Consider the following 25584-nt stretch of genomic DNA (forward strand, 5'->3'; position numbering starts at 1 on the left):
TATCTGAAGGGTGTATTATCAAAGGACAGAATTAAGAAAATAGAAATTTAGGCCAAATATTGAGTGGGGGATAGGTGGAATACAGAAAGAAGCTGTCCTGACAGTGAAATCCATAAAATTGTGGAATAGTTTTCCCAGGAGAAGCAGTGGAAGCCCTATCAGAAGGCTAAACAAAGGACTGTGCAATATTGTAACAAATTCAGTGCAACACTTTTCAGAAGTACATGACAACAGTAGGGACGGCACTGCAGTCTTCATACTTCCTGCTCCGCAAATACAGCCTCCTCCCATTTGAGTTAAAGGTAAATATAAGCAGTATAAGAACTTTGACACACAGTTCTGATTCTTTCCAGTAGAGGGCAGAGGTGTACACATACACTAGCCAGTTCATTATAATAATTTGTAGGGAACAAAATTGCAGTGGCATGGAACACAATCTATCCTAGTATTTTAATTTATAGTTAGAGGAATTTGTGTTTAGTTTTATTTATGTTTTTATAATGTTACCATTCACCCACAGAGGCAGTTCAAAAATATAAAGAAAAACAGCCAATATCTCAAAAAGACGACTTAAGAAACAGTACTGTATAACATTATCTGCAAGGTCTTTTGGAAGCTAAGGAGCACTATTTTTATACTGGGACTGGGGAGATCTGGGTTCCTGGCTCCAGAGGTGGATTACGCTTTTGTGGGGCCCTGGGCCGGAGCAAGTGGGTATTCCCCCCGCCCCTCCCCCGGCGTTCCTGCAGGGGAAATGGGGTTGGGGTGAGGGGAGCTTGCCACGCCTGTCTACCCAGCGCTCCTGCCGGGCAGCGGGATCGGGGAGCAGGGGCTTCCCCCGCGCCCTTGCAGGTGCCCCTGTGCCCTGACCCCGCTCCCTGGCAGGAGCGCTGGGTGGAGGGGGAGCAGGCTAGGTGTACGGGGGCACCCATTTTTCCAGGGCCCCGCAATTGGTTGGGGCCCCTGGGCATGGGTCCTGTTAGCCCAGTGGCTAATCGCTCAGCTAAATCAGTTTTTCTCCCAATACCATCTGTAATATACTACATTTTCCTTCCCAGTCTATGTTGTTCTTGACTGTGCAGAGTATAGGCTCTTAGGAACAGGACTATTCCTTACTTTGTGTTTCTACAGTACCTAGCACAATGCTTCCCTGGTCTCAGTTGTAGCTTCTTGAGACTACCAAAACACAAATATTAATAAACTTTTAGTAGTAGTAAATTTCGCTGGATGACCCATTATGAGAAAAACAAACATTAGTATAAAATGACTTGTAGTGCAGTTTTGTTTTAGTAAAAGGTAACATTGCCTATGTACTTCTGCCATGGGGCATTCACACTTTTATTTGTAGTTAGTAGGGTTTTAAAATAAATAATCAGTGTTTGATGTTTGTTTGTTTGTTTGTTTGTTTTGTTGGCTACAGTCTGGCCCTCTTGTTTTGTGCTTATTGGCCTGGATAGTGTGATTAATGTGGGCTTTTGCTGGGTGTTTTCCACCTTCACACTAATTTACAGCAGCAGATTGCCCAATGCATGCTGAGTGTTTTATGAGATCAGTGGAGAGAGCAATGCTGACAGTGGTTTTCATGGGGAACTTTTCACCTGTCCTCTGGTTGGAAGTCATGTTTAGCAACTGTGACCAGCAGTAAAGGGGTAGGCAAGAAAAGAGTGAAAGAGCAGCAGACTAGAAAATAAACAAAATTAACACTTCAAAGCAGTTTCACTAGTGATAACTGTCTCTCTCAGATGTAGTACATAAGCCATAAGTGACTGTACAAGCAGGGAACTGGATTCCATCTCTACAAAGGGAGACAAACAGATTTAGAGATGATGTACCTTATCATAACACCCCATTAAAATAGGGATCGTTGAGCATCACCATCAACACAAATGGGAAGAAATTGCCAACTATACAGAAAATGTTCTCAATGGTGGAACAAGAGGGGCTCCTTGGGCAGATTCACCCTTAGCACAGCAAAAGTGCCATAATGGACATACAGTTCAGCAACATGAATATGCATATTGTGAAACAAGTAATAAGTACCCTAGTACATAAAAGCCTACCCCAGTACTCAAAAATGAAGAGGCTCTCAACCCAAATAACTACAGAGGCATAATCCACTCTTGTATTTCCTGCTTCCAACAGTCCTAACCTCCAAGCCAACGGAGTGAAAAATCTGAAAATGCTCAAGATGCTAGACCCTACATAATACCAATACATGAAACACCGGGAAGAAATCAACCCTGTAGACTGCTACAAATCCTTGTGCAGAGCTATCACAGCAGACTACCCTCACTACAGTGAAACTAGCAAAGCTAAGCTGGACTCTTACCAAGTGCAGAATCCATGAATACAAACTAGACATGAAAACTGGAAGTCCTGAAGCACCATTCAACCTCAGGTAGGAATCGATGGGACAGAGAAGAAATTGAGACACCTAAGCTGGGAATGGGTGACAGGGGATGAATCACTTGATTACCTGTTCTGTTCATTCCCTCTGAGGCACCTGGCATTGGCCACTGTTGGTAGACAGGATACTGGGTTAGATGGACCTTTGGTCTGACCCAGTATGGCTGTTCTTATATTCCAGTGTCTGACATACAAGAGAGCATGAGAAAGATATTTCCTGTAATTATCAACCAAGATAAAAGATTTTTCATACAAAAAAAAAAAAAAAAAAAAAGGGAAAAGCTGCCAGATGAAAAACAAGCAATAAAAGAAGGCAGCTGGCTCAAAAATTAAGCTGCTAGCTCGATTTGTGGGATACATAGGTTTAGTTCCTTGTTCCACCCCAGGCTTCCTGTGTGGCCTTAGGTAAATCATTTAAGGAGGAATTTTTAAAAATGCCTAAGTGACTTAGGTACCTAACTCCTATCCCATTGACTTTCACTAAGGCCTAGGAACTTCCCAAAACTAGGTACTTTTGAAAGTCTCAGCCTGTGTCTCTCAGTTCCTCATCTCTAAAATGGGGATACAAGCAGCTCCCTACCTCACAAGGGTGTTGGCAAGATAGACATTAAATATTGTTTCAGAGCAGCAGCCGTGTTAGTCTGTATTCGCAAAAAGCTGGTATTTTCCACTGAATGCATCGGATGAAGTGAGCTGTAGCTCACGAAAGCTTATGCTCAAATAAATTGGTTAGTCTCTAAGGTGCCACAAGTCCTCCTTTTCTTTTTATTAAATACTGTGAGCGAGTCAGATATTAGAGCATAGTATAGGGCCATAGATAATGACTCATCACACATAACTACCCGCCAGGGGATCGGGGTAAACAACAGTAAGGACCAAGGGCCGTGGGATAAAAGCAGAAACACACTGGGAAGCCCTGTCCAGACCTCGGGCTTTGACAGTGCACCGTGTGGCTCGCCCTGCCACTGAAGGACTATTGCATCGAGCTGAGGGTGTAGCCCCTGGAGCCTTCCCTTCGCCGGTGGGATGGGTTGAGGCAGATGTGAGCGGCTACCGGGTGGGTGTGCAGGAGCGCGGCAGCTGGGGATGGGAGAGAAGAACTCGTGAGGTCTGCCTGCTGTGACGGGAAGGAGCAGGCGCTTGCGAGGATCCAGGGCGAGCCGTGTGTGTCTTTGAGGGGAAGAAGAGGCACCAGGGAGGCTGTGGAGAGCGAGCGAGCGTCTCTCTGCCGGGATGAGCGGACACAGAGGCTGAGCGTCTGTGTTCCCCAGAGAGTAGGCGGCAGGAGCGGGGTGAGTGTGGGTCTGTCTCTCTGCTAGGGAGAGGCTGGCAAGGGGAAGAAGAGGCGGCGACACGGGAGCGGGCTCTCCTCCCGGTAGGCTGCGCTGTGACCAGACCGGCGGGTTGGGATCGCCCCCTTCCCCCTCCGCTCAGAGCCCCCAGGCAGAGTCCGGAGCTGCGCGCCGAGCCTCCAGCCGTCTCCTCCCGGCTCCAGTCCCGGGCTGCGCGCTGCACCGGGAGGGCGCAGCGGGGCTGGCTCCCGGGCTCATGGAGACCGTGCAGCGGAGGAAGCCCCGGAACTGATGCCGCTGGAGGGAAGGGTGCGGCGCCTTGGTTCTTGGGGTTGGCCGGTCCCTTTGCAGAGCCGAGCGGGCTGGGGGATACGCGTGGAAACTTTCCACCTTGCAAACTTGCCTGGGCGTGCACAGCCCGCGCTGCCGCTAGCGTGGGACGCCGAGGAAGGTGCAGCAGCCCCAGTGCACGCTCCGAAGGGGCTCCGCGCGATAGGGAAGTTCGCATGTGCAAGTTGCAAAACTTAAACCGGTTCGGTTTTCGTAAAGCAGGAGAAACTCCCCTTAGGCCGATGCAAATTGCCGACCCCAGCCCGCCGGGTGTGTTTGATCTTTATCTGTAGTTCAGTGGCTCTCCGGGTGAGCTGTGCTTTTGCAAAGGGAGGAAGCAAGTGGGTCCCCCCCCGCCCCCCTCCCTTGCAGTGCAATCCTGCTGCTAGTGAGTGTTCTCCTGCTTTGCACCAGATTTAAACACAGTCGGAGGCTGGAGCGAGGGGTGTGGGGGGGAGTTTTCTGCTTGTGCTGTTCAGCTGCGTTTGTTACTAGCCCAGCCGATCGCGGTGCCTGGCGGAGGCTTGCTGCTGCTCTGGGCGGGAGGCAGCGAGCAGGGAAGGGGCTCCCGCGTGGAAGGGGAATTCGCCTTCCCCAATCCCGTCTCCTCGCGGCATGACTTGCTCGTTGGAGGTGCGGGGGGAAGGGGCGGTTACTGTGCTGCGGTTTGCATGGCTGCAGAGGGGGGTTTCCCCGGGAGGTGGCGGCGGGGCTGCTGCTGCCGGAGACCAGCAGAGAGAATCGCTCAGCTGCTCCCGGCTTGGGGGCTGGCAGCGCGAACTCTGCCCGGTGGGGGTCGCACAGGGAAAGTGCTTGCAATGGGCAGTGCTGGAGGGTGGGGGGAGGGGAGACTGCTCTCCCCGTCGCTCCCAATCGTGCCCTGGGGGCCGGTCGCTTTCATTTGGATTTCTGCACGTTTGAAACAAGTTTCGGTTTTTTGCAGGAAGGCGGGGGGGTTGAGCGTTGCAATAATCGCTCACCTCTCCCTTGGCTGCTGCCTGGGATCGGGCGGAGGGAACAGATCTCGCTTTGCCTTTGTGGTTAATGATTAGTTCAGCCTTTGTAGGGCAGCCGCAGGAGGGTTGCTGGGGCCTCGGACCGTTTCCATCCCCGCTGCATTGGTTTGCAAATGGGACTGAATTTCCATTTGCTAACATAAAGGAACTAAAAGAAATCATCAGATGACCGTGTTTCCACTTGCTGGTAAATGTAGGCATGGAGCAAAACCTGCCCTGGTTTGGGGACTGGTAAATGTGGTTTTCCCACCCCTAACTTCTATGATTAAGAGACCGTTGTACCTCTTTTGCTATTTCTTGAACCCTGCCGGATTATTTACAGGGGCAACCCCCCGCGCCCTTCCCCCAGTCGCTAAAGAGACGTATCGTTGTGTGCCTTGTATTTTGTTCTCGGTGGCTTCGTGCCCTTGCTTTGTTGTTTGGAGGATTAAAAGGTTTGGCGATTGTCCTCAGTCCCAGATCCAATTAAAATAAATGCAAGTAAGCGGGACATAAAAGAAGGGAAAACTCGGATAGCTCTCCGGAGCAGCAAGCTTACCTTGTTCCAGAGACAATGCTCCGGGAAATGCGTGCGTTCCCTCTCTCCTCCTTTTCTGTCCCTTTGCATTGCTGTCAGACTCCGCCAGGAGCATCCTTTGCTCGGTGTTTGTCAAAAATCTAACTCGCCTCTCTCCAAGAGAAGATGTGTTCTCCACCGGCATAGTCACTGATAGTATGTAGCTGAGGCTTTACTTATGAATGGTCAGGTTCTTGGCAGAGGAATTAGCAGCTGAGAAAGAGAGAGCTCTGAGAATTAGGGAGGAGAAATCCTGCCCTGTTCGCTAACCGCTGAGGGAGTGCCCTTGCTTTCACTGGTCGCTTAGAAGCAGTTACATAGGGGGGTATACACCGGAGCTGGGAAACCAGGGCGCCATGAAACAGCGAGGGTCCAGTTCTTGCTCCCCATTTTTGGTGACACAGAGCTTATCCTTGAAATTTAACCAAAGTTGCTCTCGTTTCCTTGGAGAAACCGTGTTGGTGGCGCTAGGAAAAGAACAGACGATCCCTCTGGAGCCAGCCTGTGGTCCCGAGGTGCTGCTGTGAAAGAGTTCACAGAACCGTCTGCCCCAAAGATGTTGCGGGCCGGCTGAGAAACCCAAATTAGAACCAATTTACTGGCGCTCCAGAAAGCCGCGAGGTAGCTCTGCTTCTTTCTTTTCCAGTGCCTGTGCATCTAGTGTTATCGCGGATAATCAGTAGGTTGCCTTGACTGTACTGGCCTTCAGATGTTAAGCTTTTTTTTAAAGGGCAAGAGCCTTGCTTTCTAACTAAAAGTTGTCTCTTTTGGAATCTTACTACCTGTAGAGTAAGACCTGTTAACTAGCAATAAGATGAGGGTGCCCATTGACCTGTGTGTTATGCTATTTTACTGCTGTGATGGACGGCCGTATAAAACACGCGGTTCTTTCCGTGCAGTCCTTGTTTCTGACATAAGTGCATTATATTTTATCAAGTTACGTTTTCATTGTTGCCATTCTCCAATACGGCAATACGACCTGATGTAACCTAGTTGATAGATTATGTCAAATAGAATGAAGTGGGCAATTATAACTGCGTAGGGTGTCTAGCCATTACTTGCTGATAGGATTTAGTAGCTCATATTCCATTACGGACATAAATATGTTTGGAGTTCTCAAATGTTTGTGACACATGCAAACAGTACAAATGTTGCTCAGATTAATAGTTTTCTTTTACTCGTATGAGAAAAGTCTGTGGGGTAGGAGAGGATTTGTTATCCCATGCAGTCCCGATACAGGATATAGAATACCTTTCATCTCTTGGATGCAGGTTTGAATCAAGCACAGGTCAGTAGTGACTAAAAGTTTTTTGTTTTTGTGTTTCTTTCTTTCTTTCTTTTTTTTTTTAACCATCTTATGGCTATTTGATGGCTTATGTGAATGGTTTCGTGACTTGTCTCTAGTTCACATCACCAAAGCTGCTTGCACATTTAGCATCCTGATGGTTTTGGCTAGGAGGCCAAAGACAGAATGGGCAGGGAGACCGAACTACTAGACCAGTGGTGGAATCCTGCCTCAGCTGAAGTCAATGGCAGCTTTGCCCCAGGCTTCGGTGAGACCAGAGTTTCACACTAGAAGTAATCTCTACTAGGCTGGGAGGCACAGTGGTGTATAATGTGGAGAAGCTCTCACTGCTGCCACCCATGCTGTGTCTGTTCAGTGGCTCAACAGAAGATTTAAGGGAGCCGGCGGGTGAGGTAATATCTTCTATTGGTCCAACTTCTGTTGGTGAGAGAGACAAGCTTTTGAGCTACACAGAGCTCTTCTTCAGGTCTGGGAAATGTACTCAAAGTGTTAACAGGTAAGTACAAGGTGGAGCCACTTGTTTAGCAAGTAGTTAATGCATATTTCAAGGGATCATTCAAGGTGAAATGGTCCATTAACACTTCTCCAGTCATAGGGGGGCAGGACAGTTGGGAAAAAATGGTGGTAGGGGGCTTAAGTAGGTTATAGATTGTTGTAATAAGCCATAAATCCAGTGTCTCTATTCAGCAAGCTCTCCACAGACCAGGTTACAGCAACTCAAAGCAGCACCAGACCCTGCCAGAAGAACAGCAAAACCTGGAGACATATCTCCACCGCTACAGTACATCTACCCCCACAACACATCTTTCAAGATCCATTCCTATCACAACATGTGGTGTACCTCATCCCATGCACTAAATGCCCCCAAACAACTATGTGGATGAAACCAGACAATCACTATGCCCTCACATGAACTCACACAGAAAATTAAGACAAAAATACCACATCACCTGTGTGGGAACACTTTTCACAAAGCCATCGCTTTATATCTGACTTATCAGTCCTCATTCTCAAAGGAAACCTGCCCAGTACCTTCAAAAGACAAGCCCAGGAGTTTTAAATTCATAACTTTGGTAGATACTAAAAATCATGGACTGAACAGAGACGCTGGATTTATGGCTCATGACAGCAATATATAACTCACTTAACCCCTCCCCCGTCTTTTTTTTTCTTTTCTCCCCCATAACTGCAGAGGTTAATGGGCCACTTCACCTTGAATGGTCCCTTGAAATGTGTGTTAACTACCTATGCTAAACAATCTGTTCCACCTTGTATTTAGCTGGGACACTCTGGGTATGTCTACACTGGCAGAGTTACGGCTCCGGCAGTTATCGCTCTGAAGGGAAACCGCTGTTGTGTGTTAACACTGTCAGCTGCCTGCGCAATAGCGTGTGCACACTTGTGGCACTTGCAGCACTATTCGGAGCGATGCACTCTGGGTAGCTATCCCAGAGAGCATCTCTTCCTCTCCTGCCGCTAAGAGTTGTGGGAAGGCAGAGGGGGTCGTGGGGCATCCTGGGTTCTGTCCCAATGTCCCGTGATGCATTGCTTCGCATCCCAGCAATCCCTGTGCTTCTGTCCACATTTGGCGCCATCTTTCAACGGTTTGTGTACTGAGAGCTCTGCCTCTTCAGTCTGTAGGAATGGATCCTGAACTGTTGACCAGTGTGCTGCTTGCTCTGACTAGCACGTCACGAGTGGCAGTGGAGCTATTCCTTAAACTACAAAGGCAAGAGGAGTGCGACATTGATCTCGCCACGTGTAGTAGCTACGACACGAGATTGCTTGTGGCATTCACGGAGGTGCTGACCACAGTGGAACGCCACTCTTGGGCTCGGGAAATAAGCACTGCGTGGTGGGATCACATCGTGATGCACGTCTGGGGTGACGAGCAATGGCTGCAGATCTTTTGGATGAGGAAACCAACATTCATGGGACTGTGTGATGAGCTCCCCCCAGCCCTGTGGCACAAGGACATGAGAATGAGAGCTGCCTTGCCTTTGGAGAAGGGAGATTGCACTGTGGAAGCTGGCTACTCCAGACTGCTACCGATCGGTCGCTAACCAGTTTGGATTGGAAAAGTAGACGGTTGGACTCGTGTTGACAGAAGTGTTCAGGGACGTTAATCGCATCCTGCTGTGAAAGGCCATGACTCTGGGCAACGTGACATTGTGGATGGCTTTGCACAAATGGGCTTCCCTAACTGTGGAGACGTGATAGATGGCACACATATTCCAATTCTGGCACTAGACCACCTAGCTACCGAGTACATTAATTGCAAGGGGTATATCTCAATAGTTCTCAAGGCACTTGTGGATCACCGTGGGTGTTTCACAGTCATGAACGCAGGCTGGTCCAGAAAGGTGCATGATGCACGCATTTGGAACACTGGCCTGTTCAGGAAGCTGCAAGCAGAGACTGTCTTCCTGGTCCAGAAGGTCACAGTAGGGGAAGTCAAAGTGCCCATTGTGATCCTGGGAGACCCCGCCTACCCTTTAATGCCGTGGCTTATGAAGCCATACATGGGGCAACTTGACAGGAGCAGTTCAAAAACAGGCTGTGAAAGTGCAGAATGACTGTTGAGTGTGCATTCGGCAGTTTAAAAGCCCGCTGGTGCTGCCTTTATGGGAAGCTGGACCTGGCTGATGACAATATTCCAATGCTTATAGCCGTGTGCTGTATGCGCCATAATATTTGTGAAGGGAAGGGTGAAAGCTTTACTCAGGGCTAGACTGCAGAGACTCAGCGCCTGGAGGCTGCGTTTGAGCCACCAGAGAGCAGGGCTATTAGAGGGGTGCAACGTGGGAACATAAGGATCAGGGATGCCTTGAGGCAGCAATTTGAAGCTGAAAGCCACTAATATTTGTTACTATGCTTGGGAGTGCAGAGCTTGTAATGCTAGGAGGTGATTGTGATTGGTGCAGACAATGTAATGTGAAGGTTTAACATAATTGTGGCTTTGCAGGGCTCTGTTTGCTTTCAATTAATAGAATAAAGATTGCTTTCAAACCAACACAATTCTTTTATTAAAAAACAACAACTGGAGGAGAGAGTCAAACCAAAAAAACCCTCAAGTGATGGGGATGGGAGAAGGGAGGGTCCCAGGACAGCTAAAGCTGTAGCTCACGAAAGCTTATGCTCAAATAAATTGGTTAGTCTCTAAGGTGCCACAAGTACTCCTTTTCTTTTTGCGAATACAGACTAACACGGCTGTTACTCTGAAACCTAAAGATTTGTGTATGTCCAGGGATCATATCCAGCCTTCTCCTTTGGAGTACAATGCAGCGGGTACTGTACTTCAGCAGAGCCAAACTGCAGAGGGATGGGTGTTGAGTGCAGTGGATAGTGGGAGTCTGCAGTGGTGGACTGTGATGGGGGAGGAGTGGAATGCTGTGGGTACAGACGAGCCAGGAGGTAGATAAGAGTGTGGAGGTGGTGTCTGGGGGGTGTATGGGAGTATCGCCTGGAGCGTGTCCTCTTGGCACTCCGTAATGTTTAAGAGTCGCTCCGTGGCTTCATTCTGGTGTGCCACATTCTCCTTTTGGTCTCTCTTCTTGCAGTCCTGCCACTCCTTCAATTCCTATTTCTCGGCCACAGAGTGCATCATAACACCACACAGAAAATCCTCCTTAGTTCTTCTTGGCCGCTTTCTAATTCTGCAAAGCCGTTCAGCCGCCAGAAACAAAGAGGGAGGCTGGGCTCCCACAGTCATCTCTCTGAAGTTTAAATGCAACATTTTACAGCAGCAGTATTGTTTGCAACACAGACAACACTGATTCAGTGCTTTAAAACACAGCCAGTACTCACACACCTGTCACTAACTGGCTGACCCCAGGCAAGCACATATGAGAGACAAGACCCCCAAAATAGTGAGTAGTCGCAGGGGCAAGGTAAATCACTCTTCCCAGCCCCTGCTGTACACTGGGCATGTGGCTCTTGGGGAGAGGCAGCAATGTAGGGGGGCCTGATAATCATTCCTGTCCCCACACTTTCCAAAGGATGTGATCATTATGGAACATATCTCGCTGCTGAGGGTGAGCAGGAAATCATGGGAGGGTCTTCTCCAAGACTGTGGCTTCCACCCTGGCCTCTGTGTTGCTCGCCTGTGTGCAGAAATGGTGTTCTCTCCCCTCCACCCATGATGGCACAGTGGCACGGGAAAGCTATCGTTAATAGGGCAAGAAACAAAGCAGCTCTGCCAAAGAACCCACGGCAGTGGATTGCCCAGTATCTCCATGAGAGTTTTGCTGGAGATCTCTGAGGCAGATTCCTGTGAAGTGAGGAAGTCAATCAACAGCCTGTTCTGCTGCTCAGACTCGGCATGCGGCGGGAGACAAACCTGCTTTCTGCAGCCCTCCTGCCCCCAACAACTCGCTTCAGCGATTCCCAAAATCAAATCCATTTACCAGGGGCCTCCTCTCCTGTTTGCGCTTCGCCAATCTCCGACAGCTGTGACTGGCTAGCCTCTTCCGGGGTAGAAAAGAGCTCCTGGCTGCATGCATCTCTGACCTCCGAGTCATCATCTGCTTCTGGGTCCCCCTCCACATCCTCGTCCAAGATTTCCTCCTCTGGCTCAGTCCACTCTCGACTGGCATGCGAACCACTGAAGTATCTACAGGGGTCTTTGCAGTGGAGGTGGGGTCACCGCCGAGTATTGCATCCAGCTCTTTGTAGAACCGGCAGCTCGTGGGTGCAGCTGCGGAGCAGAAGTTTGCCTCCTGCACCTTCTGGTAGGCGTTCCGCAGCTCCTTCACTTTGACCTGCACTGCAGTGTGTCCCGGTCATGGCCCCTTTCTGTCATGCATCATGAAATCTGTCCGTAGGTATCATAATTCCTATGGCTGAAGAGCAGCTGGGAGTAGACAGCCTCCTCTCACCAAATTCTTATGAAGTCCAGCAGGTTGGCATTGCTCCAAGTGGGGGATCGCCTTGTGCGTGGAGCAGGCGTGGCCACCTGGAAGGATGCGCTGAGACCACTGCACGGGTCACAGAACAAACAGGAAGGGGACTTTCACATTTGCAAAGGAATTTATGGGGTAGGGATGACGGTTGGTCATCTGAGGGCAGGGCAGTAGAGTTCAAACCGATGACCAGAGAGGAAAGAACAGGCATTGTGGGACACCTCCCGGAGGCCAGTTGCAGCACTGTAACAGACCACAGTGTCTACACTGGCACCACAGCACTGTAGCCCTGGCACAGAAAGCTGTATGCCTCTCGTCGGGGAAGTCTCTTGGGTTGTCCAGCTAGTGCTTTTCGCAGGCACAGTTCCAGGTTGGGTTAGAGTTATCTTTTCGGTTGGAATGTGGGGTTTCAGTAGGTTTTTACAGTATTCGGTGCACAGACGCTGACTTTGTCATTTGCTTGGGGGTGCTCGACTCCCGCTCTGCCCCAGGCCCCACTCCTCCCCTTCACCCAAGGCCCTGCCCCCTGTCTTCCTTCTGAGGGAGGGGGAGGAGCTGGTTGATGGGCCCCGCCGGCAGACAGGAGGTGCTGGGCGGGCGGGGAGAAGCTGACTGGCATGGCCCCTGGTGGGTACTGAGCACCCACTCTTTTTTTTTTTTCCTGTGGGTGCTCCAGCACCTATGATTCAGCGGAAGAGAGGAGAATTTGAGAGAGCAGAACAAAAATTGTGATGGGACATTGCATATAAATGTTACCTTTTGTGGAAACGTTTTCACAGAAGTGGAAAATGAAACATTTACGTGAGTTTTTCTGTTTTTAATTCCTATATAGAGAGTTTTTCATTTAGGTTCAAACAGTGTTTGTGCAGTGCATTCAGCCCAGATAATGCTTCATTGTGGGGTTTGCACAAGAATTAAAAGTAAAATTGATAGCAAACAAAGATGAGTGCATTTTGGAATTCAGTCAGCGTTCATTTTGGAAAAGTAAATTTCTTTTAAAAAAAAGTTTGAGCAGGTTTATGGAAATTAAGCGGCTTTCATAAAAATAAAGGTATTTGTTTAAAAAATGCAATTTATACCCTGTTAGTATCTCTCTTCATCATGTTTGTGAAAAAAATGTGACTAAAAGAGAGTGATCCTGATTCTCCTTTCACTGAAACCATTGGAAGGAAGGTCCTAGTCTTGCGTTATTCAAGTCAATGGGTATTTTGTCATTAACTGAGGTGGGAGTGGGAGCGGGAGCAGAAGCAGACCCTAAATTTGGTGCAAGTCCATTGAAGTCTTTGGAGTTGCGCCAGTGCAAAACAGGTTTGAGATCAGAATTGAGCCCGTTGACTGTGTTCATGCTGTTGCTACACAAAGGGCAATACGGCAGTGAGAGACTGATGAGGTCCAGTATTGTGCTACTTTTCCCTGGGCTGCACTGACTCCTAGTTCATTTCTGAGTGCAATGCAGGGAGTTGATTTTGATCTCGAAAGTCCTTTGTGGTGTGGGTTATGTGACTCCTGAAGACCATTCCCTTCCTTGTGTTCTGACCTGATCGCTGATATCAGCTGGCACGCTCCGCTCCAGCCAACAGTCTTAGATCTCGTAGCTCTGGGAGCCAGAGGCAGGTCACTTACAGTGGCTGGCTAATGGCTCTGGCAGAGTCCTCTGTTTGTTGATTTTCGAGGCCAGCTGCAAAGTTTAATTATGCTCTGGGTGAAATCTTGACCCTACTGAAATCAATGGGGAAAAAAACCAAACAAAAAAAAAGACTGACTTCAGTGAAGCCTGCATTTCACCCTCTGTTTTTCCCTGAGGAGGGGGTGATCTGGTGTGCTCTAATTACTGGGCCAAACCAGTAGTTGGGTGCACAGCACCTCCTGCAGGAGACGTTTGAGGAGCACCTTTTCCAGTAGGCGTGCTCGGAGGCTGCTGACCAGATATGGCCCCACATGCGATTTAGGCAGCTGAAGATGCCTCATTCTGTGGTTCATGAATCACTCTGGGGCTTAGGTGGGAGGGAGACAGCAGTGCACATGCTCTGAGGTCCAAGGGAATTTCTACTTGAAAAACTTAGGTGCCAAGTGCAGTTAGGTACCTACAAGGTTCGGCAGGAGTTTTGTGGATTGCAGTGGAGCCAAACTTGGGGTTCAGGCCCCTAAACTCCTTTGTGGATCCCACCATAGGTGGCTCTTCTGACCTGAAATTCCCTTCCAGCTAACTGGGTGGATTTTTTTGGACTGTAAAAGGTGTGTACCATTATTTACAGATTTAGTACCTGATCCTTAAACGTATTGGATTCTACAGGTGGAATTTTCAGAAGTTCTCAGAGTTGGCTAATTCTTCCATTGAAGTCAAGGGGAATGTCACCATTGACTGCAGTGAGAGAACAGTTAGGCCAATGCTGAGGGATTTTGCAAATCCCTTTGTGTGTGTTCCCAGGAAAACTGCACAGCAATTTTGGTTTCAGCCTTGAATAGCATCTGGACTTGAGGGAGTGAAAGGTGGGGAGAGGAAGTAGCTTTGATGATTTTCTTGCAGTGCTGGTAAGAAATGGTTTGTTTTCCACCAACTCAGAAAATACGTAAATCAACTTGCTGATACTTGTATTGTGCAAACCAGTTGTAAATAGCATTATGTGTCCTGTTCTTCCACCCCCCCTCTTTCCCCCCCAGATTTGAAAGATTATTCTAGCTGTTGAATGAAGCATAGTTAGAAAAGGTAGCTGTGAGTTTAATTGTAGCTTCAGGACTTGAACTAAATCAAATTCCAAACAATCTGATAAAAATTACAGCCACTTGAATGTTGTTAAAGGTTAGAAGTGAGCCATCTCGAGCGGAGCTATTAGTGTTTCACATTTTGAAGTAAAGGAGGTTATTAATACTACTAAATAACATTGAACATACGTTTTGTCTTATAACCATCTGAGCACTTCTCAGGGTAATGCAGATTAAATTCAGTGACAAGTGCATATAATGACGGTATAAAAGTCCATTTTGCCGTCAGATATGTTGCACTGTTTTTTTTTAAATGTTAAGCATTATGATGTTTCACATTGCTAATACGAATTATGGCATCTAGAGAGTCTTAAACTAGGCTATTTATGTTCTGCCATTGGGTGAAATGTTCTGTTGACTCTTCAGATTGAAATGTTGAGCTAATAATTTTGATGTTTACATGGCTATTTTTAAGACTGGGATTTGGAATTCTTTGCTAGGTTTCCTTTAAGTGGCGATTAAATAACGGCAACTCACGCTGTTATTGGTTGAGTTATGTGGAGTCATGTAAGCTGTGAATCATGTAGCATGATTCCGTGCGGAGTAGGGTTGTCAGCTGCTATTTCTTTGGAATGACCTCTTTATAGATTTTTTTTTTCTTTTCTTTTTTCTGCAGCGCAATGCATACTAGGGATAGGTTGGCAGTAAATATGGACCCAAAACTGAGATTTTGTGTATACGCCCTTTTTCCCATAGCTTTGTTACAGTATTTTGTAGTTGTGGTCCAAAGGCTAGAATTTAGCTGAGATCTTCAGGGGAGCCTAACTCCCTTGGGCACCTTGAAAATCTCAACTTGCTTCTTTGTATCGTCAGTGTTTTGGATAGTCTGTGTCACTTTCTGTACTCTCGTTGTCCCTGAAACTTTAGTGCATGTCATTGTTACCTCTATTGTACTGACCGCAACTCAAAAACTTCTCTCCCAGCTAGCAGGTATGAAGTTTCCCTAGTGAATAAGGTGGGGAAGCAACACCAACTATGCAAAAATATTTGAAGCTGAAGGTTTTTCATCACAGACCTGAATGGGAATAGAGAGGAAAAGCAGTTGCTTTTTTCCAGTGGCCAAAGGAAGTCTTCAGTTTTATCAGAGACCTTACCAGCTAGAGGCTGATATGAAAGATGGTGCATTCTGGTAAGAATCCCATTGCCTTCACTACTTCCCAGAAGCCTTGGGTTAGGTACGGCTGGGCTGTTCAGGGCTCCTGCATCTCACCTGGGCAGTGGGGCTTCCCTCTCCTTTTTTATATCTGTGGTTGACATATAGGTTTAGTCCCCAGTTAGGGAATGCTGGTTTTGCTGGCCTTTCAGTTTCTTTTTTTAAAAAAAACTTACAGCTGATACAGAATTCTGCTGCTCCTTTAATTTGTTTTCATTGGCTCATTATTTGTGCAGTTAGATTAGTTGCCTTTTAAAATTGGGAAGTGTTTTTAAAATCTTGCCGTCAATTTTCAATGTTTTAACGATGTTCCCTCCAAACTATTAGTGCGCTTTGGTTCAGATTTGTGCTACTTGCCATTTTTTTAAGGGCCTTTCTTAAACTTGACCTCCTTGTACCTTCTGTTTGCAGTTTCCAGCGACTTGGTGCTGCTCCTGTTTTGCTGGGGGGTCTTTAGCCTATGTTATTTGCACAGCAGAATATTTCAAAACACAGTTGAAGTCTCTCTCAGGGTACTTTTATCTGATTACTGAAAAGCACTTGGATATGTATAATTAGTGCTACATGTATGTACTCTGTGCCACCTAGAGGAAGTCCTTGCCCAGACATGCCATTGGGTCAGGAAAAACTGGAAAGGACTATATATTTAAAAGGCTTTGTAATTAATTGGTTCCCCTCAGGCTGAAACAAGTTTCCTTGCCGGTGTCCCTTTGTGCCCAGTTTAGATTCCCTATACTATAGGCTTGGGCACAGAAATGTGCTGCAGAATGGTAGGTGTGCCTTAAAGCAGGAGGATGCAGTATTTGGTTCCTTTTTTGCTCCTCCTCCCCAACCTGAACCACATCTACCTCATGGGTCACAACTGAACACCGTTGTCTTCCTGTGTACACAGAGAAAGGTCTGAAATGATTGTTAAATGTCTATGAAATATCAATTGACTTGCTACTGATTCCAGACATGGATTGGAAGGGTGGGAGGCTAGGCGAGGGAATCGAAATGTGGAGGAATAGCAGTCCAGGAGAGAGAGAGAGAGATTGTGTATAGGGTGCTACCTGGTCTTGGAACCAGGGGAGGGCAGCTGGAAGAGGGCAGGAAGCTGGCAATGGCAAGGCTTTGGGTGTAATGGATGGATTGGGGGGAGGGGGCGGGTAGCTCAGTGGTTTGAGCATTGGCCTGCTAAACCCAGGGTTGTGAGTTCAATCTTTGAGGGGGCCATTTAGGGATCTGGGGCAAAAATTGGGGATTGGTCCTGCTTTAAGCAGGGGGTTGGACTAGATGACCTCCTGAGGTCTCTTCCAACCCTGATATTCTATGATTCTATGATATCTACAGAAAGGGGCATAGAAGGGAGCTGAGTGGGGGACATGAAGAGGGACAGTGATAGGAAGAGACTCTTACCCATGTTAAGTGTAAAATTTTCTAAATTTAAAACTTTAACCACCTAAAGTTTTCAGTGTGGATAAAGCAGCATAAGTAATACTGTTTGGAGTATTAGCTGGGCTAGTTTAAAACGCACTTTCAGTTTTCTTTGTCATTAATTGTATTTGCAAGCAGAAAACTTGTTTGTGTGTGTATAGTATCTGGGAAGCAGTGTGGTCTAATGGGTAGGGAATCCTGCTTTGAGTATCCCTCAAATTCCTAGCTGCAGGGGTGACTTGGGCAAGCCACTTAACTTCTTTCTGCCTCAGTTATTTTATCTGCAAAATGGGGATACTAAGGCTTGCCTGGCTTTCTTTGTGTAAAGCACGCTGGAATCTTCACAAGAAAAGAGCCGCCCATGCTCACTGTGATTAGCAGACTAAGGCTATTGGAAAATACTTTTTCTTATAAGCCCAGTCTGATTTTCACTTGTACTTGTTTACATTTGAAAGGCGAGTTGTAAATGTGCTTCAGTAAGTTAAACATTAATTTGGAAGTGAACTCTTTCAGTCACTTCAGAGATATCTTCAGTTTTATTATTTCTCCACTCTATAAATACGTTTCTTACCCAGAGTGGTTTTTAAAACAAATCTAGCATTCCATCATTCCTGCAGGCATAGCTGATCGTTCACTGTCTGCTTGAACTGCACACGCTGCCCAGAGTTGGTCTTTCTGATGTACTTTGGATCTGCATGAAAAGGATAACTGGCAAGAGAATGATTTAGAAACATCCTCTAATGATCTCTTCTTGTGCATATACTCTACCCCCCCCCCCCTTTTTATTTTTGCACAGGCTAGTGTGTATTTGGTCTGTGAATAAGAATTCTACTGGAGAAGAGCAATATGCCAATATGGAAGACACATCCCACATATATTGAAAAGTAATTTGTTTCCTCATTGCTAGATGCTAAGGAAGAGTTCGCTCTTTGGGAGCAAGCTTACATTCTTACTCATTTGACTTAATTGGAACAATTCATATGAATAAAGCTTGCAGAATCAGATCTTTATTAGAAACAATATAGGGCATAGTCCATTAAAGCGCTCTGTGTGCAGAGCATTTGTAGGACTGGGTTCATAAATATTATTGCAATATACTTTTATGAAGTAAGTAAAGCTGTGCTTAAGTGATCTTAAAGTTTGTAAAGTCACTGATGATACAATCCAAGATCTACAGGGTGAATTTTATGGGAGCGTTTTACTTGTTGTACTGAGTGCATAAATATATTTCTTGCCGAAAGTTAAAACTTTTCTGAAAGTTAATAGAACGATTTAGAACTTATTCTCATCTCAGTTGACTGTTTGTAAATCTAGAGTCAGTCTTTTGACATGAGTGGAGATGCTTCAGATTTACTGCAGCGTAACTGAGATTAGAATCTTTAACACTTTTTCATGTGTTAGTTTCTCTGCCAGAAGAGGCTAGATGACTTAATCTTGTACTTATCAGGTTGAGTTTCACAGCAAAATATTTAGCAGTAACGATAGCAAATATTTAAAAACATTAACCTGAATTTTAATTTAGGGCCTAATACTGTGCTTGATTATGCAACTCCTACTGAAGACAACAGGAATTACAATACATGGGTACATCTGAGGATAGAATTTAGCCCTATCTATAGTACTGTGCAGTGGGAGAGCTAGCTAAACATCCTTCTAAAGCAAGATGGTTTGTGGCATGGCATTTGATCAAGTATGTCTTACTAAAACCAAAGTAAGGCCCTGTAACCAAAGAAAAAACAAAACATTTGAAGAGTCTCTTCTGTTAGGACCATTGCCATGTTATTTTTTTATAAAGTGAAAATGTTGAATTAGTTTCGGATGCGGTTGCTAGGACAGATTTATTTTGTAGCTCTTTCCTTCCTTCCCTCCCTCCCTCCCTCCAGGTCTTAGCGTATGTCTTTAATAGGCAGCAGCTTTAAAACAAATAAAGGGAAGTATGTCTTCACACAACACACAGTCAACCTGTGGAACTCTTTGCCAGAGGACGTTGTGAAGGCCAAGACTATAACAGGGATCAAAAAAGAACTAGATAAATTCATGGAGGATAGGTCCATCAATGGCTATTAGCCAGGATGGGCAGGGATAGTGTCCCTAGCCTCTGTTGCCAGAAGCTGGGAATGGGCGACGGGATGGATCACTTGATGATTACCTGTTCTGTTCATTCCCTCTGGGGCACCTGGCATTGGCCACTGTTGGAAGACAGGATAGTGGGCTAGATGGACCTCTGGTCTGAGCCAGTATGGCCACTCTTATGCACATTGGAGCTGGTGGTGTAACTTCCAGCTTAAGAAGACCTACCTGCACTCGCTCTGAGGACTTAGCATGCTAAAACAGAAGCGTAGCTGTAACAGCGGGAGGGACTCTCTGATCTGAGTATGACCCCATCTGTGACCTTAGGCTTTTCCTTGGATCAGCTAGCCTGTCCTGCATTTGTGCCACCATGGCTACCCTCTTTTTTTTAGCGCACTAGCATGGATATGTCCTGGGAGCTGGGAATTACATCTTCCAGCTCTAGTGTAGACCTACCCTTTGATTTGATACAGAACTGAGCCTCTTAGTTTCAGTTCACAGTATTTTATGAGAGCCAAACAAAATTAAAGCAAGGAACTGGACAAAAGTATAATACACGTTTGACTGTGGAAAGTAATCAAGTAGCTAGTTTTTGTTTTTAAAATGCCTTTTACGAACTTGCTTTCTTGTATGAGTCCTTGTCAAGGTCTCAGCAAAACTTTCCAGGCTGTTCATTGACTAGGTTCTGCAGCTGATAACTCTTCAAGGGGACAGTAGAGCACCAGATCATGGATCAGAAGCAACTTTTCCAAGCAGCCTTCCATCATCAGGAACAACTCCTGATTCCTTTTGTTGTCATTCTGAGGAGCTAGATGGGGAAAGCTTCTTCAGTGGGTTGCTGCATCTTTGAATCGATGGGTGATAGAAATAGTTGGCAATGTCTGCTGGACCATCCCCATCCATAAAATTCCTTCAGTACCCAAATTCTCAAAAAATTAAAAAAGAAATCAGTCATTGTCCTCATTTACTAGTTATTGGGGTCCTGGAGCCAATCTCCAGATCAAAAGATCTCCAAGGAACCTATTCCATCTTTTGTGTTTCTAGTTGCTCTGGAGGAATCCTCCTGAGGAATGTGAACAAATGGGTCAGGAGATCCAAGTTAGAGATGGAAGCCTTGAAATCCACACTAGCACATTATCTATGCATGGCATAAGTTAGAGCAACTTCAGATCTGGTCTAAAGTTAAAACAGTGGCTACACCGACTCCTTGTTACATCTAGAATCAGGAGAGTGCCAAGGTTTAGGACTTCTTTGCTTCCTGACACTCATGTTTAGTGCCAGGCGTAGTTTGACCCAAACAAGAATCTGGCCCTGTGCTCTGAACACCACAATGGGTCAGTTCTGCACTCAAGAGTTTTCTTTCTTTGTAACTACATCCTTTGACAGTTGGCTGTTTTCTTCAGGCACGAGCGAGCTAAAACAGGCGAGAGGGGAGCGCGGAGGGGATGGGAGAGAGGAAACATAAATCCCAGTTCTTTTACTGTTAACTCCAGAGGCCTGCTGAGCAGCAGCAGGCATTAGTAGACACTGAATTGTGCACAAGGTAAGTTTGGCACGTCTCCAGCACGACCGCGAGGTAAGAATTGTGCTAATCAGCTAGGACGTATGGCATGTATTGATTATACTTAGGTTTTTCTCCCCCATAAGAAATCCTTAGTAATAGTGTAAAGATAATTAAAAGTAATTAAAAGGTAATTAACTTACGGCTGTTTAGACGAAAGAGCTTTCTGATCTGTGGCCTGGGTATAAACGCCAGAGCAGTCAGAAGCCATCTCTAAGTGCTAGATCTACATTACACCATGTTGCAGCTGTCATTCAAGTGAAAAGATTATATGGGTGTTTAGATGAAGGCGTTCGGCAGGAAGTCACACCACTCTGCTCCACCTGCCTCAATTTAGATATTTGTTTTTTTGGTTTTTAGTCTGAAGGTGAGTTAATTCAGTACCAACTGCTGTCTGCTTTGGAAAGGGGGTTAGTGAGAGAAATGCAGGTGATCTTTGATGACCTCTTAAGGACAGGGAAAAGCAGATATGTCACTATCTAGGTTTCTTTTGTACTGAAGAGCCAGAGTGTTTAGCTGCTGGTGATGCGGTTTCTGAGTTTGCCAGCTGTAAAAAGTGTTTTTTTGGACTTAAGACCTGCAGCAAGTTAGGAGTGGGGTAACTAGTCTGTAGTTATCAAGCAACATAGAAATGAGACAGGGAAAAGAGCTATTAGGCCATCTAATTCTGTCCTAATGCCGTGTAGCTCAGCTCACTGAGAGAGGCTCCAGGCAGGCAGCAGCACTGACAGAATGAGCCCATGGGAATTTTGGCACTAAGGTGGTGGAGGTGGTTTAATTGGTTGTTCATGATCTAGAGTAAAGAAAATCCATTAAGTAAACTCAGCCACTGAGAAAGCCATAAATTCTAATTTACAGCTAAAGATAAAACCCAGTTCAAGCTTTTATCCAGATGCAGAGCAAAAACCCTGATTCAGCTGTGGCTGCAGAGGCCAGCAGCAGATTAATCATGGTGGGGACTATCCAGATTGCTAAAGAGAGTACAGGATATAGCGCTACTGGCCTTGTAGCCAACCGGTTGTATGTATGTGCCTTATGCAAGCAGCTTGTGACCCGCAGAGCCTAAGTATGGTGTCCTGAAGCCAGAACTGGTGGACCAGAGAGAGCGAGAGAGAGTTCTTTATAGACCATTGTTGTATAGTGATATGCAGAGTGGGACCCCATGAGAACTTGGATGCCCCAGCGCTCTGGTTGAGGAGTCAGCCTCAGGATGGGTGAGGGACCAAGATAGAAGAGGCTGATTATTCTTCACTCCAATGAGGAGGTAACTCCGATAGAAGGGGTTGCAGTTGTGAGATGGAAACAGACTGTGGCGATGGGAAATGAAATAGTCAGAAATATCGTTATTCAGGCATGGTGACCATGAGAACTTTTTGAGTCTAAAAGGACATCTTCTAGACAAACATCAATGCATGCTGGAGAGGAAGCTGTGGTCATGGTATATATTGGTACCTGTGCTGCAAGGAGCTGAAGGAGAGAGAAGCTAAATTTGGATTACTAGGAAAAAAAAGATTTGGAACCTGGGATTATGCTCTGTGGTCGCTTTCTCTGAAACATTGTAAGGCTAGCTATAAAGGGGGAACCAACGGGTCTCAATACATGGATGGATGAGAAGTAGGTGTAAAGAGGAAGGTATTAAATCTGTTAGCCACTGGGGATCTTTTGGGGCGAAACGAAATCCTCCACCAGATGCTTGTGAAAGCTTTTTATTTACTTGTTATCTTTTTTTTTTTTTAATTTTCTCTGTAGTCTGGATCTTGACGATACCTTGACCAAGAAATTTGGACCTTGACAAAAAATAGACTACCTCTGCCTTACAAGTTTACCTTTTGGAACAGTTAGTTCCAGAGCACTCAAGAGGGCAGGCCATTCTTGATTTAACACACGGTAATATACTGGAACCGGTTCAAGAAGTAACTCTAGTCGAGACACTAAGTAACAGTGACCACAAGATAAGCTCAATATCTTGAGCACATAAAAGCACTGGGACAGATTCATCCTCCTTGTAAGTTAATAAACTGACAACAGGAATGAATTGACCCATTATCTCTAGTCTACAACATCCTTGCCAAACAAATCAAAGACAATCCAGATTGAACCTTCTAGGAGTATGTTTCTGTTTCCATCTGTTTCTATCATATGGCAGTTGTAATTGTCCAGCCATTTCTTAAAGTGCAGGTGTACTCTGAAAAGAGACTTATCTTTTTGGAGTCCAATTTTTTTAGTCTCAGTGGTTTCCTTAACTGATGTGATGAATTTATATCTAAGAACATGGCTTTTTTCATCTATTGGCAGCCCTGCATGCTCAACCCTGGGATTTTAGAGTTGAGTTTGGTTCAGTCCTTCTCTCACGTTTCCTCTGACGATAGAGCAGAATTTGGCCTACGGACTCTATCCCACCTCTGCATCTCTGTCTTTAGTTTATACCCTCAATTGCTTTTGTGCAAGCACATCCGCTCCAGCTGGGGGTTGCACAGGTGTAACCAAGGAAAGAATTTATTGACATCATCTGTGGTACTGATGATGACCTGTAAGAAGGAAAGATCTCGGCTTGATTTGCAGATCCCAGGCTGAGTTTGCAGGTCAAGTTATTTACAATACATGTTTTCATTTTTAAAGTCCGATAATGAAGCTGCTGAAACACAACTGCCCCCTACAATCTCCCCCAACACCACCCCCATCGAACTCTACAATGCCTTTTATCCAGAATGTCTTCAGAAAAAACTTGGCACGTTAGAAGGAGTCCTCAATTTAGTAGGCTAGGAATAATGTCGCACAAGCTGTAGGTCTAATTTTGTTGCATTAGGGATGTTTCTACTTCCAGATCAATATGCAGTGAAACAGATTTTCTTCCTTTCTGCCATCCTGGCTTGTTCTTTTTTTAATTTTTTAAATTTTTTAATTTTTTTTTTTTTACAGACTCAGTGAGTCCATTTGTTCTGAACTTCAAACTGTACCAGCAGAAAACTCATCATCTGTCTTATTTCTTTATTTAATTTTAAATAGAGAGAGATCAAGTAAAATAGCAGCAGCTGCTTAGTGTGTAAATTTGGAGCCAAAAATAAACAGTTGAGTTCTAATTAGAATGATGGTTTTGGAGATGTGTGCCTATTCCCTTTGACCTTTCCATTGCTTAGGGGCTATGGGAGGATGGTACTTTAAAAGACTTTGGATCTTCTGATGTAACATCATCATTGTGACATAAAGTGGTGTGCATTGTGTCAGGCTAATATCTACCTACCCTAGCTGGAAAAAAAAACAACAAAACCCTTGGATACCTGTTTCCTTAGAATTTAATTTCAAGCTGTCCACAGCTTATAAACAAGTAAATTTTTTCATTACTTTCTGGAAATAAAAATATACAAGGATTATCTAATATACGTATCTAAGAGGAAGTGAGAGGAAGAAAAAATACATGTTCATAAGAATAAGATACGTATTAGGTTACATCTTTTCATATATTTGTAGTTCAAAGAATTTGTGGATCAGATATTATTGCAAGTTTAAGTTATCTGGTATTTTATAAAGTATCCTTTCCATGACAGTGAGTTAATTTAGCCCCACACTCTGTTTGCTAATTTGTGGTGCATATGATGATTTCCATCTTATTAAAATTAATTTCTTTGTCATGAGGAAAGCTTGCTCAAGTTATTTCTTATGATCTTTGGTAGTGTCACATAGACTCAGTTAGACTCCTAGCATAAAGTGGTGCAGGTCTCATAGTGTTTATTACTCCCACCATTAATTGGATCTGGATAATCTCATTACAAACATTTTTTATCTTAGAATCTTCCCATATCGTGTGTAATAGGGTACATGGCTTAGAGTTATAATGTCAGCATATCAAGGTTTGAAAATTTACTCCCCACCTGTAAGTAGGAGCCTTCTCTCTCTCTCTCTCTCTCTGAGAGAGAGGAGGGGGGCAGGCTAAACTGTCAATTTTTGCAGAATTTATCTTATGCTTTTAAAAAATAGCGATTTCCTAGCTCTTGTGCTGGTAGAGAGTTTACTGAATGAATGTAATAAATTGTAAGCTCTCTTTGGGGGCAAGGGCGATCTTTTTGTTCTGTGTTTGTGCAGCACCTAGCACATAGGGGTGTTGGTCCATGACTAGAGCTCACAGGCTCTACGTCTATGGTAATAATAATACTGTCATCTGATGCAGAGAGTTCCAGTACTTTGTGTGCTCAGAGCTTTGCCCAGCAGCTTCAGACTGTAAATACCTGCAATATGGTTTGCTTCACTGCTTGTGTTCAGAACGCTGCTCTAGATGATTAAAGGGACAACCACCATGTCAGTTTCAAGCAGCTGCAGTTTTTGGGAAGATCTGAGCAGCAGCAGCAGATACTAGAGATATTCACACAGAAGCACCCAGTAGTGGAGGCTGAGGGAGAGGGTGAGTGGTTGAGACTTCTAGCTCCATTCACTCTCCCAAGGAAGCTCTGGAAGGAGAATGGAGAGAGAGGGAGAGAGCTTCTTCCAGCAAATGGGAATTTTGTGTGGGAGGAGGGGTGTGAGGTTTCACGTGTTGAGGATGATACAGAAGATTGAGCCATCAGATAGAGCTAGAGCCCAGGGCCAGCTCCTTGCTAGAAATCCCAGAACCTTCCTTTCCCAGTAGATGGGACTGTGGTTAGTAGGCTAGCCTATCTAGTAGGGCATTACCTGTGGACCTTGCTGGTGGAGTACCCTAACTCTCAGCTGTCGCATTGATTTTTGACTAGTAGGTCAAGTCCTCCAGCTCATAGATGTCTAGTAAATGTTTCGATCCCTGCAATATATGTTATCCTGTATTTAGTGTGCACTGAGTATTG

General features: G+C 45.5%; 1 protein-coding gene and 1 long non-coding RNA gene across 6 annotated transcripts in view; one reads left to right on the forward strand and one right to left on the reverse strand.

Moving 5' to 3' along the window:
• Window positions 1–6298, reverse strand: part of LOC141989656 (uncharacterized) — a 174342-nt gene extending 168044 nt beyond the window's left edge. Inside the window, exon 1 of the long non-coding RNA XR_012640023.1 lies at window positions 5583–6298. This is a non-coding gene — a long non-coding RNA (uncharacterized LOC141989656). The remainder of the gene's footprint in view (window positions 1–5582) is intronic.
• The window catches only part of FAT3 (FAT atypical cadherin 3), a 558201-nt gene continuing 535968 nt past the window's right edge, over window positions 3352–25584 (forward strand). For 4 of the 5 annotated variants that reach the window (XM_074956538.1, XM_074956570.1, XM_074956563.1 and 1 more), the window contains exon 1: window positions 3352–3698. The gene's annotated coding sequence lies outside the window, so the exon portion shown is untranslated. Of the gene's footprint in view, window positions 3699–3855; window positions 4008–25584 lie in introns of those variants that run through there. The other variant, XM_074956554.1, reaches the window with a different exon arrangement.

The sequence above is a fragment of the Natator depressus genome, chromosome 1 (assembly GCF_965152275.1).
Source record: "Natator depressus isolate rNatDep1 chromosome 1, rNatDep2.hap1, whole genome shotgun sequence".
Taxonomy (NCBI): domain Eukaryota; kingdom Metazoa; phylum Chordata; order Testudines; family Cheloniidae; genus Natator; species Natator depressus.